At 35.2% G+C, this 16,244-nt stretch overlaps 1 pseudogene; it reads right to left on the bottom strand.

Moving 5' to 3' along the window:
- Positions 1-13,297: 13,297 nt before the first annotated feature.
- LOC134261509 (uncharacterized) lies at positions 13,298-15,624 on the bottom strand (annotated as a pseudogene).
- Positions 15,625-16,244: the final 620 nt, after the last annotated feature.

Genomic DNA, 16,244 nt, shown 5'->3' with positions numbered 1-16,244 from the left:
GGACCACAAAGGCCAATCAAAGTTTAACTAAGAATATAGAGAAAAAATCCTTTAAAAATATTCTTCCAAAGAACAGAAAAGCCAGTAAGTTATATATACTTATGGAAGCATTTTCTTGTAGTGTAGATTTGTTCAAATCATGACCCCCCCTCCCCTCAGGTATAGGGTGGGGCTACAATAAAAGTGTTCAAACTTGTAGGGAAAAACTCACAGTACCCTGTAAGCATCCTTAGTGTAGATTCATTTATGTTCAATCATACCCCCCTCTCTCTCTCTCTTACAGGGAGAGGTCAGGACCATGCTTTTAAGCTTTTCAATACAAAGCTGATTTTTGATTTTTATCCAAGCCAGGTGAGTGATGTGGCCCTGGGTCTCTTGTTAAATCATTTATCTACACATATATGTACAGTACAACTCAGTTATAACAAACTAGGACCTGTAAAAGTATTTCGTTATATAATTCGTTATATCCATATTTGTAATTTTGTAATATTTATATAGTTGGAGATCCAAGAAGACTTCTTTTAATTCACAATGCCTGTGTTTGTACTTAACAAGTTTTACTGCAGTTACATGTATGTGGAAGCTAAATAGGAGTAAAAGATGTATTATTGTACTCGTATGTCATCTTCATTATTTTGTTCAATCCATACAAATGTTTCTTTGAATATTGGAAACTAAAATCAGTAGAAAGTTAGAAATTAAAATCTATAAAATGCAGCATATCTAAACAGAATTTTTGTTGTTGAAAAAAAAAGCTTTTTCAGATGAGCAAGGCTGTAATAGTTATACTAATATTCAGAATCAAATAACAGCTAACTACTTGAGGCAAGGATGGGGTGAGGGTTAAAGAAGGGGTTACATCACTTGAAAATTTAGAGAAGAATTGTAGAGCTGAGGTTTTTCTCAAGAACCACAGGGCCAATTTTTACCAAACTTGGCAGGGCTAAGACCCCTTACAAGGGGTGATAATCAAGAAAAGAGAAGAAATAGGGAGCCACTGGGTCAGAAAAGCTGAAACTTTTGTGTTAAAGCATCCAGGGATTAAGTGTAGATTCTACATTGTTTAAATCATGTCCCCCTCCTCCTAAGAATAGACGTAAACCACAATAGGTATTACAAGTAGGAAAATCTGGTGTAGAAGAGAATGACCAGTTACTCTGGTGAGTGTTATGGACCATGGCCTTCTTGTATTCATGATCATAGAGAAAACGAACCTTAGCTACTCTCCTCCTTCAACAGCAACAAGAAAAAATTTGCTTAACGGAATGCCTGTTTTCATAAAAAAAAGTTCACATATGACATTTTGAATTATATTTTTTTCCAGATTGATGAATGAACTAATGCATTATGTCAGAGGAATCTAGCTGGAGCACCAATTTAGCAGCCAGGACACATAGATGTACCTGTATAGTTGATACAGATAATCTCAACAGCACATTTATAAATTATGGCCAAAAAAATCTAATAAAGACACTGTCAGTTTAAAACTTTTTGAAAGAAATCCGGAACAGAAACAAAGGATATTGATTTTTAAGCTCCTCCAAATGTAAAAGGGGTTTTATTGAAGCCAAGACCTGGATACACCCAAGGATATTTAATATTACACCCCTTCAACATAAAATTTTGAATTTTAGTTTGCCTATCTAGTCAAGAACATGGATTTTTTGACATTTGATACACTTTATAATGTTATATTGACATTTTTTCAAGATTTATTTACTGTAAACTATGTATTTCAGCAAAAAGTACATTTACAGATGATTTGTCAAAAATTGCTTTAAAAATACAATTGAAATAATTAGATCATGTCTCATAAATGGTTAATCACAGTTACCACAGAAACCAAATATTTGTTTTAAAGAAGTTAGGTACAAAAAAAATGTTGTGTCTTTCATTATTTTAGCTAATGGCCACTCATACAGTTTTCTTCATACAAACTAATCACTTTGACTAAATTGTATAGGCAAATACAATATTTTTGGAGATGTTGTCATGGTAACCAGATACAAATCACAAAAGCATATTTAAAAAAAATATATATTTTCATGCATTTACAATAAACTGTGAAAATAATACATGTATGTTAGTCAATAATTATTTTGTATTTCATGGAGATTTTGTAAAGTCAATTTATTTAAAAAAGCATTTCCAGAATAATTTGTTACCATGGTTACAAAAATTTATGAGAAATCCACTGGTTTTATCTAATATTTGCAAGGTTTAGGAGAACATTTTTTATCTTATATTATCAATAATTTTTGCTTGTGGTATTTTTTCCACAACATACTCTGAAAATGATATATTTTGTTTTTTTCTGGAAAAATGAATTTTTGTGATATTCTGTTGCCATGGTTACAGAATATTTTTGAAAAACCCATGGGTTTTGTTTTGTTTTATTAGAATAAGGATTGTGGTCTTTCTATCCCATGCTTTCAGTTTTCTTTACCGTGTGGGATTTTTCTAACTATGCTCTTAAAAATGGTTATTATTGTAAAAAATGAATTTTTGTGACATTTTGTTGCCATGGTAACAGAATATTATTTAAAAACCCATGGGTTTTATTCAATTTTATTGAAATTAAGAAAGTGCTCTTTCTATTCCACATTATCAGATTTCTTTAACATGTGGGATTTTTTCTTACTATGCTCCTAAAAACGGTTATTATTGTGAAAAATAAATTTTTGTGACATTTCGTTGCCATGGTAACAGAATATTTTAAAAAAACCCATGGGTTTTATTTAATTTTATTAAAATTAAGAATGTGCTTTTTCTATCCCATGTTATCAGATTTCTTTAACATGCGGGCTTTTTTCTTAATATGCTTCTAAAATATGTTGGATTTGAAGAAATATTGTGAAAAGTGAATTTTATGAAATGACCTATGTTAAATTGAAATTCAGCACCTTTAATAAATCCTATATAATTTTATCCTTATGGTAATCATTTTTCATTTTGTATGTACTTCTCAGGAAAAAAAGATTAATTTATGGTACTATCATCAAAAAAGCTCTGTTCCTGTGTTCAATAATGGCTAAATTCACATTTTTTTCAATTTTTTGCTTGGTTGCCATGTGCATTTACATGGTGCATTGTTTCCATGGCAACAAAGGCTGGCCAAAAAAATTATGTTGTCCAATGATGTTCCCTTGGTCCATGAAGCAACATATTAAAATTTTGTAAAAATCTGAAGTGGTCATGAATCACCCCCTGCCTGGTTCTTACAAATAGCTGTACTTAACGTGAATTAAGCGCCCTTCAAAACTGGTGTGCTTTACAGACGTAAAAGCCATTTGTGACGTTGCAAAGTTAAATAACGCAAACGAACATTGCAAGGAAAAAAATTTATAAATTAAATTTAAACGCACATTTATTGTATTTTTAATGTTAATTATACAAGGTTATATTTTTTATTAAAATGTGTTAAAACAATGTACATTTTGGTGATCCTAGAGTATTGAAAATGCATATAGTTATTACTGCGTATTATAACGCTCGGTGACAAGGTTTCGCATGTGTTATAGAGATTTGAACGTCGGGGATTTCTAATTGATTTTATAAAGAAAATTACATTGAATATAAATATTGAAATAGTGGAAAATAAAATTAAGACACACTTATGACCAGGTACTGTACATGCATGTTGTCAATCAGGAATGAAGCATCTTTTAATATCAACTTTGGTGTACTTGTATATATAATCAAAATGTTTTTACAAAATAATTGGACAAGGAGAATTAACTGAAAAGAGTAAATTCATATGTTTTTTTTTTTTTTGTTTTTTTTTGCAACACAAATAGTTTAAAGGAAATTTGAAAGTTCTTGCTACGTATAGTAACGATATAGACAAAAAAGTTTTCTTTTTGCTTTTGGTATAAGTTTTAGATACTTAGTACCTTCGTATCAAGATATACCGCTCATGGTAGCTCAATCGGTAGAGCGCTCGCTCCGTGATCGAGAGATCGTGAGTTCGTACCTCGGCCGCGACTGACCTAAGTCTATAAAAAAAAACGGGTAGCAATTGTTTCTTCGCCACGCGCTTGTCACTTTGAAGTGAAAGTTGTGGGTCCTTCGGATGAGTCCTTAAAAAACGAGGCCCCGTGTCAGCTGCAGGTGTTGGCACGATAAAAATCCGTCACTGCGCATTGGCACTGAGTGCCAAGTAAAGGTCAACATTTCAAGCCCGTTGACGTCTTCATAAAAGTGAAATATTCTCGAGAGGGGCGTTAAACACAATACACAATCAAACAATCAATCGTATCAAGATATACGATTATAATATCAATCATTTTAAATAACATTTTATTAATTTTAATTGTTTCATTTTTTAAAGGGAAATAGTGTTATATTCTTGATGGAAGTGAGGAGTCTCTTTTAGAAACACTGAAAACGTTGAACACTTTTCCAGATATGTATGGATTATGTTTTTATTACTCGAAAACAAACACTGTGTTGATTGGATCCAAACAATGCAGCAAGGAGGTTTCTATCCCAAATTACCAACTTAACTGAAAAACTAATACATTTACTTTATTAGGGATAAATTGTATGAAAAAATCGAGAAAAAATCCTGAAATAAATTTTCAACCAAAGTAGTGGAAATCAAGTATAGTCTAAGTCAGTAGGGAAAAGATTTTTAACACCAATCGGAAAAAAATTCTTTTATAAAGACATAGGCTTAAACCATTTACTAATGTCCATCTAATTCTTTCAGTGTATGGAAAACGAATATGTTGCATTTCTTCTGCTGTAACGTTCGTTTAAACTTCCCAATTGGGCAAATGTTTGAAACACGAAAACAGTCACAAATAATCATCTTCCAAGAAATAATTATAAGTTATCTATTTCTGCTTTGACCATCAATAAACAGTTTTGTCAGCTTCAAAAAACACTAAAACCTATGTATTCCTTAAAGAATAGTCCATCCATCTAAACTCACTACCAGCTAGGTCAAAGTGCTCTTGTCCAATATTCAAACATAAACAGGAAAAGGCGGTCGCTACAGAGCTTGGGAAGAAATCTGATATCCAGTGCCCCATTATAAAAACCTGGCACATGGCATCAATTAACCACTGATAAATCTGTCTTAATATTAAAGGCAAAGACTAACCATTTTTTTCTTGTCTTCCATTTCTCAGAAAATAAATGGGGGAAAAATGGCCCCATCAAGCAAGGTGGATCACCAAACTGGCATTTCTTTTCCATTTACTCAAATAAATGGAAAGAAAATGTTGGAACTTTACCATTTAAAATACATTTTCTAACAGAAATAGTTCTTAAATGGTTCTGAGAAAATGGTTTATGAAAATTGAAAGATAGAGAAATGTAGGAAAAATGGTTTTGAAATGAAAAATGGCTAAAAAATGCTGAATGAATGGAGATAAAATGGAAAAATGCCATTTCTTTTTGCTATGGATACTTACTTCTATGTACCTAAACCTATTACACAGTCATTATAAATGCTGCCAAAACACTCTTCATTAGCATGATTCACTATTCATTGTGATAATGCAAGCAATTGACCAAATGCTTCAATAACAAGGTCGGGTCCTAGAAAGTTTATGAAGCTATCAGGATCATTATGTATACACGTCTCTGGTTCTATCAAACTTTGTAAAGTATGAATGAGAATGCTGTAATAACATTACATGATATAAATCCATGCGACGCTTTGTAAAAGGTCTTCAAACATTTTTTTTGATAGAGAATCTTTACATCCCGAAATTAAAAATGGACGTTTCCAGCTTAAATTTACTCGGTTTCGAAAATTTGAGTGTGCTTATGTTTCCACTGGGTCAGAAAAAACTAAAACTTATGTGAAAGCAATGATCCTGGGGTAATGTAGATTTTGAGCTCTTCTGAGCCATACAGTGCGTGCTAACATTTTAGAATATGGGACGAACCTAAATCAATATATTAAATTTACACAAATCAAATTTTCACTATTTCAAAGTCCCTTAGATTATATTATAAACAATAATTTATTGTTTAAGCCTATGTAGGAATTGGATGTAAAATGTAAAGACATTAGGCTTGGGTTACTTCGTACGGGTAAGAAATACATCGATCGACCTTCACATCGTCAATTTCGGAAGACCGGCTCAGCTGATTACACACCTGTGTTGCGTACTAACTCTCAAATCCCCAAATATTATTTTATAAGGTTTAAACAATCAAGAAGAAATCTTTGTATTAAATTTACGCTGTTTTATTTTCAACGATTCATAACATAAAATCTTCATAATTTGTTTATTTATGCATATATTAATTTGAGATGTTTATTCCTAAAATATGTGCTAAATAATAGTGAAAATTTCAGAGGGCTGCAGTGTTGTTTATTTTTTACACTGGACAACTTGTCCACAATTTTACCGGACAAGCCTTGTACATGCAATATTTGTTATATATTATACTGAATGTTTTATACAAATACATATTATACCAGTGAACTGTGCGCACATAAATTCTGCGCAATTGCTATTTCTTTTTATATATCACCCGTCTGATCAAGCACTGTTGACTGTTGCTATGCTGGAGGGCGTGGCTTCATTATTCAGCGGGTAATATTGTTTTTTAACAAATATTTCTCGACCTATCAGTTTTAACCAATTTACATAAAAGTATAATATTATATAAATATTTACCATTCCTTACATCATTTACATGGTTTTTATTATGCAGAAATTACCATTAAAACCCTTATGAACCTTTTGTTATTTAAAGGTGCCAGGACCTAGTGGTATGAAAATTCCAAGAAAGGACAATTCTGCATGTGATGGAGATGGTAGGTCTAACTCAGAGGATCCAGATTTTGTGCCCAACTTCCTTGAAAATTTGAGTGAGGATGAAAATATTGATGCTCAAGAACTAGAAGATGAGGAAATAAAATCATTAAAAGGTACAATTCATTCTTAGGATTCATATTTCTATTTGATAGTCATATTGATTCTATTACAGTTCATTCTTTGAGTCGTCTTCGAATTGTCATTCTCATCTAAATGTATTCCAGGCGATGTTCTTGAAATCAGTAGGAATGGGATAGTGTGTGTGTGTGTGTGTGTGTGTGTGTGTGTGTGTGTGTGTGTGTGTGTGTGTGTGTGTGTGTGTGTGTGTGTGTGTGTGTGTGTGTGTGTGTGTGTGTGTAATTTTTAGAAGATAAAATAAAATTTCATAATGTCTTGAGCTTGGCCTGGTACTGATCTTATTAAATTTTAATGAATTTCTCTTTATTTGCTTGGTTTTATATAAAAACTGTTAACGCTGAGACTGTCCTACATGTACATGTTCCTCCAAAATTACGCAATTTATTTTATTGCGTAGTTAATCCCATACAATAACAAGGGTGTCAATAGATTCAGTGTTTTCCCTTAATTTCAAAGTAAAGGGTTAGATATCAGTCGTAACAGGCTTGGGGCTGAGGTTTATAAACAAAATCTTTGTGGACCTTACAACAAATTTTTATTTCAAAGCGGGAATTTTGTCAATTGAAGTGGTCAATTTGGCCGGTAGCCGGTTCTTAGGGAAAACACTGATAATAGATGTGTGAATGATAGAAATATTAATTCTTTTACATATATACCACTAGACAAGTATATATTATTAGCTCACCTGAGCCGAAGGCTCAAGTGAGCTTTTCTGATCAAAATTTGTCCGTTGTCTGTCGTCATCGTCGTTGTTGTCATTAACTTTTCACATTTTCGACTTCTTCTCAAGAACCACTGGGCCAATTTCAACGAAACTTGGCACAAAGTATCCTTAGGTGAAGGGGAGTCAACTTTGTTCAAATGAAGGGCCACGCCCTTATTCAAGGGGAGATAATTAAGAAATAGTGAAAATTTGATGGTATGTTTTAAAAATCTTCTTCTCAAGAACCACTCTGCCAGGAAAGATGAAACTTATATGGAAGCATCCTCAGGTAGTGAGGATTCAAATTTGTTCAAATCATGACCCCCAGGGGTAGGGTGTGGCCACAACGGCCGATCAAAGTTTTACATAGAAATAAATAGGAAAATTCTTTAAAAATCTTCTGCTCAAGAACTACTTGGCCGGGAAAGATGAAACTCATGTGGAATCATCCTCAGGTAGTGTAGATTCAAGTTTGTTCAAATCATAACCCCCGGGGGTAGGATGGGGCCAAAATGGCCGATCAAACTTTTACATAGGAATATATAGGAAAAATCTTTAAAAATCTTCTTCTCAAGACCCACTGGGACAGGAAAGATGAAACTCATTTGGAATCATCCTCGGATAGTGTTGATTAAAATTTGTGTAAATGATGACCCCGGGGCTAGGGTGAGGCCAAAATGGCCGATCAAAGTTTTACATAGGAATATATAGAAAAAAACTTCTCACGATCCATAGGCGCAGGAAAGATGGAACTCATGTGGAATCATCCTCAGGTTGTGTACATTCAAGTTTGTTCAAATCATGACCCTTTGGGCTAGGGTGGGGCCATAATGGCTGATCAATGTTTTATATAGGAATATAGGAAAAATCTTTAAAAATCTTCTTCACAAGAACCCCTAGGCCAGGAAAGGTGAAACTCATATAGAATCATCCTCAGGTAGTGTAGATTCAAGTTTGTTCAAATCATGACCCCGGGGCTAGGAAGGGGCCATAATGGCCGTTAAAAGTTTTACATAGGAATATATAGGGAAACCTTTTAAAATATCCTTATCAAGTACTTCAAAGCCATGATTAGTAATATTTATATGGAATCATCCTCAGGTAGTGTAGATTCTAGTTCGTTCAAATCATGATCCCCTGGGGGGTTAAAATTCAAGCCCCCCCCCCACATTACTAAACTCTCAGTTCTGATCTCTTAGCCCCCGGGCCTCTTGTTATATAAATTTTCAAGTGGCCAGTGGATTTGCATGTCAAAGAGCACATTCAATGTATAATCATTATAATTAATTTTTTTTTTTACAATTGGATAATAATGCCCCCCTTCGAAGAAGAGAGTGCAAATTGCTTTGCTGCTGTCTGTGGGTCACTCAGTCAGTAAGTTGTTCTGTGGGTCCATAGAGTTTCCGTTCATTTTCTTCACATTTGTTGCAAATACTTAACTGTAATTTGATAAACAGATTTATCAGCTGAATATCGAAGTCAATTAAGTTCCGTTTTGGGTAAGATCGCGCTTTTTTGTCAGAGTTATGCTCCTTGGACTTGGAAAAATTCCAATTTGTTGAGGGGGCATATAAGTGTTTTACATTGGATTGAATTTTTAAATTTTTTGTAAAAGAAGGAAGTTAAAAGTGTGAGTATTTTGAAAAAAAATTATTAAAATGATTTTTCTAAAAAAAAAAAAAACAAAAAACAATATTACTGTATACAGGGTTATTTTGGCCTCATGTTTATTTCCTGTATGCAGTAAATAGTTTTATTAGCTCACCTGAGCCGAAGGCTCAAGTGAACTTTTCTGATCACATTTATTTTCCGGTGTCCATCTGTCTGTTCTTCTGTCTGTCTGTAAACTTTTCACATTTTTAGCTCACCTCAACGAAGTTGGGGGGAGCTTATGTGATACCGCCGGCGTCGGCGTCGGTGTCGGTGTCGGCGTCGGCATCCCAGGTTAAGGTTAAGTTTTTTGGAGCAGTTTTCTTTTTAAGTACTTCTTTTTCCTATATTGATTAGACATGCATGGAAGATGGTTCTAGTTTGTTTCATTGTACCAGTCAAAGTTTCAGATGCTGCAATTTCAGCACAGGAATGATCAGGTTAATGTTTTTGGAGCAGGTTAACATTGTTGGTGCAGTTTTTGGTGTAGGTTTCATTTCCAAGTAACTATAAGCCCTATGTTGACCAAACTTGTATGGATGATACATCTAAGGATGCATACTACCGGGCTTGCTTCGGATGCTGAATCTGACCTATATTTTCCGGTTGAGTGAACAGGTTAAAGATTTTGGTGCAGGTTTCATTTCCAAGTAACAATAAGCCCTATGTTGACCAAACTTGCATGGATGATACATCTAAGGATGCATACTACCGGACTTGCTTCGGATGCTGAATCTGACCTACATTTTCCGGTTGAGTGAACAGGTTAAAGTTTTTGTGTAGGTTTCATTTCCAAGTAATTATAAGCTCTATGTTGACCAAACTTGGATGGATGATACATCTAAGGATGCATACTACTGGCTTGCTTCGGATGCTTAATCTGACCTACATTTTCCGGTTGAGTGAACAGGTTAAAGTTTTTGGTGCAGGTTTCATTTCCAAGTAACTTTGAGTTCTTTAATGACCAAACTTGCATGGATGATACATATAAGGATGCATACTACCAGGCTTGCTTCGGATGCTGAATCTGACCTACTTTTTGTGGATGAGTGAAAATATTAGTTTTTGATGCATGTTTCATTTCCAATTAACTATGAGCCCTATAATGAACAAACTTGCATGGACGATACATCTTAGGATGCACACTAATGAACTTGCTTCGGATGCTGAATTCGACATACATTTTTCAGATAATAGACCAGGTAAAAGTTATGGGTGCAGGTCTATTACCAAAAAAAACTATAAGGCTTATATAACATTGTATAAACCAAACTTGCACAAATGTTGCATCAAGAGATGAAAACTCTGAAATTTACTTCAGATGCTGGATTTTGATTACATTTTCATGAAAAGAACTAGTTTAATTTTTTTATGTAGGTCTATTTCAAAGTATCAGATCAAAATTGCTTAAATATTTTCATTTTTGTTTGGAATGTACACTTTTTGTTGGTTAATTGAGTGAATTTGCCTTACTTAAAGACAACATTCGTTGAGGTGAGCTCTGTAATCTCTGATTACCTATGTTTGACTTCTTCTCAAGAACAACTGGGCTAATTTCAACCAAACTTAGCACAAAGTTTCCTTAGGTGAAGAGGATTCAAGTTTGTTCAAATGAAGGGCCACGCCCTTATTTAAGGGAAGATAATTCAGAAATTGTGAAAATTTGGTGGTATGTTTAAAAATCTTCTTTTCAAGAACCAATTTGCCAGGAAAGATGAAACTTACAGAGAAGCATCCTCTGGTAGTGTAGATTCCTGTTTGTTCAAATCATGACCCCAAGGGTAGGGTGGGTCCATGATGGTCAATCAAAGTTTAACATAAATTCTTTAAAAAATCTTCTCAAGAACCATTGTGCCAGGAAAGATGAAAGTTATATGAAAGCATTCTCAGGTAGTCTAAATTCAAGTTTTTTTTCCAAATCATGACCCTGGGGGGTAGGGTGTGGCCTCAATGGCCGTTCAAAGTTTAACATAGAAATATATACTTTAAAAATCTTTTTCTCAAGAACCACTGTGCCAGAAAAGGTGAAACTTATAGGGAAGCATTCTTAGGTAGCGTAGAATCAACTTTGTTCAAATTATGACCCCTGGGGGTAGGGCGGGGCACAATGACCAATCAAAGTTTTACATAGAAATATCTCGGGAAATGCTTTGAAAATCTTATTCTCAAGAAAAGCAAAGACATCAATGATTATATTTATATGGAAGCATCCTCAGGTAGTGTAGATTTATATTTGTTCAAATCATGACCCCTGGGGTTAGGGTGAGGCTTCAATGGCAGATCAAAATTTTACATAGAAATAAATAGGGAAAAACTTTAAAAATCTTCTTCTCAAGAATAGCAAAGACATGATTAGTCATATTTATCTGGAAGTATCTTTAAGTAGTGTAGACTCTAGTTTCTTCAAATCATGACCCCTGGGGGTAGGGCGGGGCCACAACATGGAATCCAAGTTTTACATAGAAATATGTAGTAAATTTTTTAAAAAATCTTCTTTTTAAAGAATTGCAAAGCCATGACTAGTCATATTTATATGGAAGCCTTCTCAGGTAGTGTAGATTCAAGTTTCTTCAAGTCATGACCTCTGGGGGTAGGACGGGGCTACAGTGTAAGTTCAAATTTAAAGGGCAAGAAAGCCACAGGTAGTTAAAGAAATATGCAAACATCCTTAGTTAGTGTAGATTCAAGTTTGTTCAAATTATACCCTCTGCCCTCTAAGGATTTGTTGGGGCAACTTTTGGGTTTAAACTTTTCAATGATATTCTGATTTCTGCTTTTTTCCAAGCTACAGTGTTCTGGTGAATGATGTGGCGCATGGGCCTCTTGTTAGGTCACCTAAGTAACTCAGGTGACCTATTGCTATCTGTTTTCGTCCGTCTCCATGTGTCTTGCGTCGTGTGATAACATAGAACATTTTCAGCTTCTTCTCTGAAACCACTGAACCAATTTCAACCAAATTTTGTATACAGCATCTATGGGTAAAAGGGAACAAAAATTGTTAACTTTATGGCCCCTGCCCCCCTGGGGCCTGAGGGTTGGGGCCAAAACCACTTAAATTTTTGCAATCTTTAAAAATCGTCCTCTTTACTCCTGGACATTAAGCAGGCAAACTGTTGGCATGAATGTAATGAGCATTAAATTCTCTACCAAAATTTTGAAATTCATGGCCCCAGGGTCAGGGGTTCTAGTGCTAGGGCGGGGCTATATAGATTATATAGAGAAAATGCATTATTTCTTTGAAAATCTTCTCTGCTCCTGGGTATTAAGTAATCTAAGTAAGTACATAGTTATGATGAGTAAGAGTGCATCTTTCATAATTGAGAATTTTATGGCCCCAGGGTCAGGGGTTCTGGTGTTAAAGTGGTGCCCTATTGATCATTAGTCAAAATGCATTTATTCTTTGAAAATCTTCTCTGCTCCTGGGTATTAAATAAATGAACTAAGTACATAGTTATGATAAGCAAGAGTGCCTCTTCCAAAATTGTGAATTTTATGGCCCCAGGGTCAGGGGTTCTGGTGTTAAGGTGGGGGCTTTATTGATTATATAGATAAAATACATGTACATGTATATCTCAAAATATGTCCAAAAATAGCTTTTAAAAATCGGCAAAATATTCCATATGTGTTATGAAAGAGATAAAAGTCATTTGCAACTGAAAAAAAGACACAAAGAAAAAAAATTTGAAACGTAATGAAAAACGTTAGTTATCAGATTTACCCCCAATTTTATTGAAAAATTTATCGATTACTATAGTCCCGTTTATTTTTATATTGATCTGAGGAAAACAATAACACATCAGAGATATCAACATACATGTATTACTCAGAAAGACCTTTGTTGTTTGCAAAGATTCGAATATGAATTTTGTTAAATTCTAGTGAAATCTGACTCCAAATACGAAATCTGACTCCTATTATGAAATCTGACTCCAATTACGAAATCTGATTCAAGAAGACTCCAAAATAGATTTTTTTATGAAAAGTATGATTTTTTCCCCAAAAGCAGTCTCTAATATGAATATTACAGTGTGTATCCAACTTTCTGTCTATACAGGTACCGGGCGTTTTCCAAAGTGACCTGCATGAGTTCTGAAGGCCTAATACCCAAATTAACAGCAACGAGCGAAGCAGTCTCCCCTAGATATGCTGGTGTGCTGACTTTAGCTCTACCCAATGGAAAGTACGGTGCATCAGACTCCAGTACCAGCTTATTTCTTGGAATTGCCTTCAAACCAGTAATCTGGTTTTCGTCAAATGTGCGGACAGCCGCTGTGACTCCAAAATAAGTGTTAGGGAATTTTGTTAGCCAGGTCTCTACTACGTCTACCTTTCCTTTAAAGCAATGGACGTGGATCCACTGTGCACGGCTACAATACCTTTCCATTAACATTATGCATCTTGCATTTACATCTGACCCATACTCATCGCCCACCGGCCCTCTAAGATGTAAAACTAGCGGTTGGCAGGGCTTGGTAAGACTTAAAATCTTAACGAAGACCTCTTCCTGCTGCGACCACTCAGACGGCGAAACACTTCTATCCAACCCGCATTCTCCTAGAGCAACAACTTTTGGATGGTGAAGTAATTGATGCAGTAAGCTCATCTTTTCATCAGATAATGATCTGTAATGTTTTGGATGTACTCCTACAGCGACTCTCCAAGGTCCTTCCAAAGTGAAAGATATATTAGGATATGTCTCGGGTTCACTGTAGACAATGATCCCTCCAACAACTCTAACAGGAATGGCTGGCTTGCACGACACAAAGTTTGAATCACTATAGTGCAAAACGTCCTCTACAGTATGCCCTTTGTTAACTCCCCAGATTTTCTTACTTAAACGATCCAAGTGAAAGTGGCTATCAAACACGGCAGGTAATTCACCCTGTTCGGCTACTTCCATGTCATCAGAGGTACTTCCGTCTGGCAAAGGATACTCTTCCAAATCTGATGGCAACTCTGAGTCTGACTGAATATTCAACGAAATTGGGGTATTGAATGAAATGGGATTGCAAAATGGCATGGATGTTTCACTGACTGATTTAAAATGAAAAAAATACTTCTACTGACTTTGGATGCATTTGTCCAAGAGTACCATGATGCATCTCCAAAACAACAATACAGCTGGAGAATTCACTGGATGAAGAGTGAAATTTTCAGGCTCTTGAACCTCTAAAAACTGACATGCCTGGTGAAATAAATCTGAATGCAGTGGGTTAAGAGATATTGTTGGTGGAATTTTACCGGCCCGATTGACTGTTTGCACTGCATCGTCTAAGGTAGCTCGTTCTCCTAAGGCGGCTCTGATAAGCCACCTTAATGCTTGGACACACTGACCAACACTATTGGAATCTGTTGAAACCATCTGGAACATTGACGGCATGTGGCTCTTGGTGCAATGACGTCTAACTTTTTTATCCAAGGAAAAACAAGTTGAAAGCATGCAATACTCTGAATGCTGAGAAGACTTTAATTTTGTCGAGGGTTGACTTACTGTTACAGACAAGTTTCTCTTCCTGGATCTGACCTTTCTTATTGCTACAACATCACTGCTGCTGGTGGAAACGTCTTGAGAGGGAATATTTTTTCCAGAACCTGGCATATGCGTAGTCCTGTGTGAAACAGCATACGTTTCCCTAGAAGAGGACCAACGACAAGAGGGTTTTTCAAAATGTCTCTTAAAATTCACTGATCTTTCAAGGTTTTGAGAAATTTGCAATTTCATTCTCGAGGGTGGTCTTTTGTTTGAGTTTAGTATCTTGTCCTCGGCGTGGATTCTTTGCGAATCCCGTGCAATCGAGACAGGTGAAGCATCACTAACTTTCATCTTTTCCACTGGAGTTGAGGACTCAACTAGTACAACAGAGCTTGCTGCTTTTCCCATAGAAAAATTTCCTGTGTCATTGTCTGCTGCATTCTCTTGAATAATTTTGATGTTTGGATTGGTTGCAAGACGTATGTCGCGCGATGATTCGGAAGCATAGGCGGCTCCAGACTTTTTAAATATGTGTAGTTCCTTTCCGGCCAAAGAAGGTAGATTTTCATCAATCCAGTTCTCTGACATGTCACACTGGCAATTCCTTCGGAATTCCTTGATCCAGTACTGAAGACCTTGTTGCCTCGCTACTTGATACTAGTATTGTAGAATGGCAGCGCGCTTGAGGTCCTCATTTGGGAGAGCCATGATCCCTTTATATAAACTATATGGCTCCACAAGAATCTTTGGCTCAAGCGCTTTATGCTGGAGAATGTATCCTCGCCGGGACGTGTGAGAACATCAAGGGTGTTGCAGCGCTTTTTCTCGGACCATTTGCTAGGCTGCTTCTTTGGGGATCTTGCAGCAATTGACATTGTAACTATGATAAAATATAAAAAATAAGAAAGAGGTAAATACTGAGTATCAATTTGTTTAGACTGTTGAAAAAATTCTTTTTTGATTAATGTATATACTTTTTTTTGGAAAGGAGGAGGGTACACAAAATATTTTGGGGGACTTCCAGACGATGAAAAAAATAACAAAAGACTCTACTGATTTGATAATAAAAGTGATTTACAATTTTTACTGTGATTAGATAAGTTTCAATTTTGGTTGATTTTAAGTACTTCAGTAAAATCAAAATCTCTGTTTGCGGTAGCTGATGAAGAAACTAGTCCACTTACTTATAAAATAATTGTTATGTGTTATAGAATAATCAATTATTAATTAATACATTCATATTGTAACACATTTTGCTTCATCGAAAGGAATCGGTCCTTTACTAATCTAGCTTAAACAGGTTGGAATCAATCCTCCAAGTCGGATATAATAGCCTGTTTGGGATATTATATCCGACTTGGAATATAAATATACATTGCAAAAACGGAAATTTTTATTTTAGCAATTAATATAATAAATCCGCATCAAGATACTTATAAAGGAATGACTTGTGGTTGACAAGTTTTTTCTGTATGAACACTGTTTAAGAGAGGGA

This window comes from Saccostrea cucullata, unplaced genomic scaffold (genome assembly GCF_032062105.1).
Source record: "Saccostrea cucullata isolate Sc308-1 unplaced genomic scaffold, CSIRO_AGI_Scuc_v1 ctg2889, whole genome shotgun sequence".
Classification (NCBI taxonomy): Eukaryota; Metazoa; Mollusca; class Bivalvia; order Ostreida; family Ostreidae; genus Saccostrea; species Saccostrea cuccullata.
This window is presented reverse-complemented; position numbering and strand designations above follow the sequence as displayed.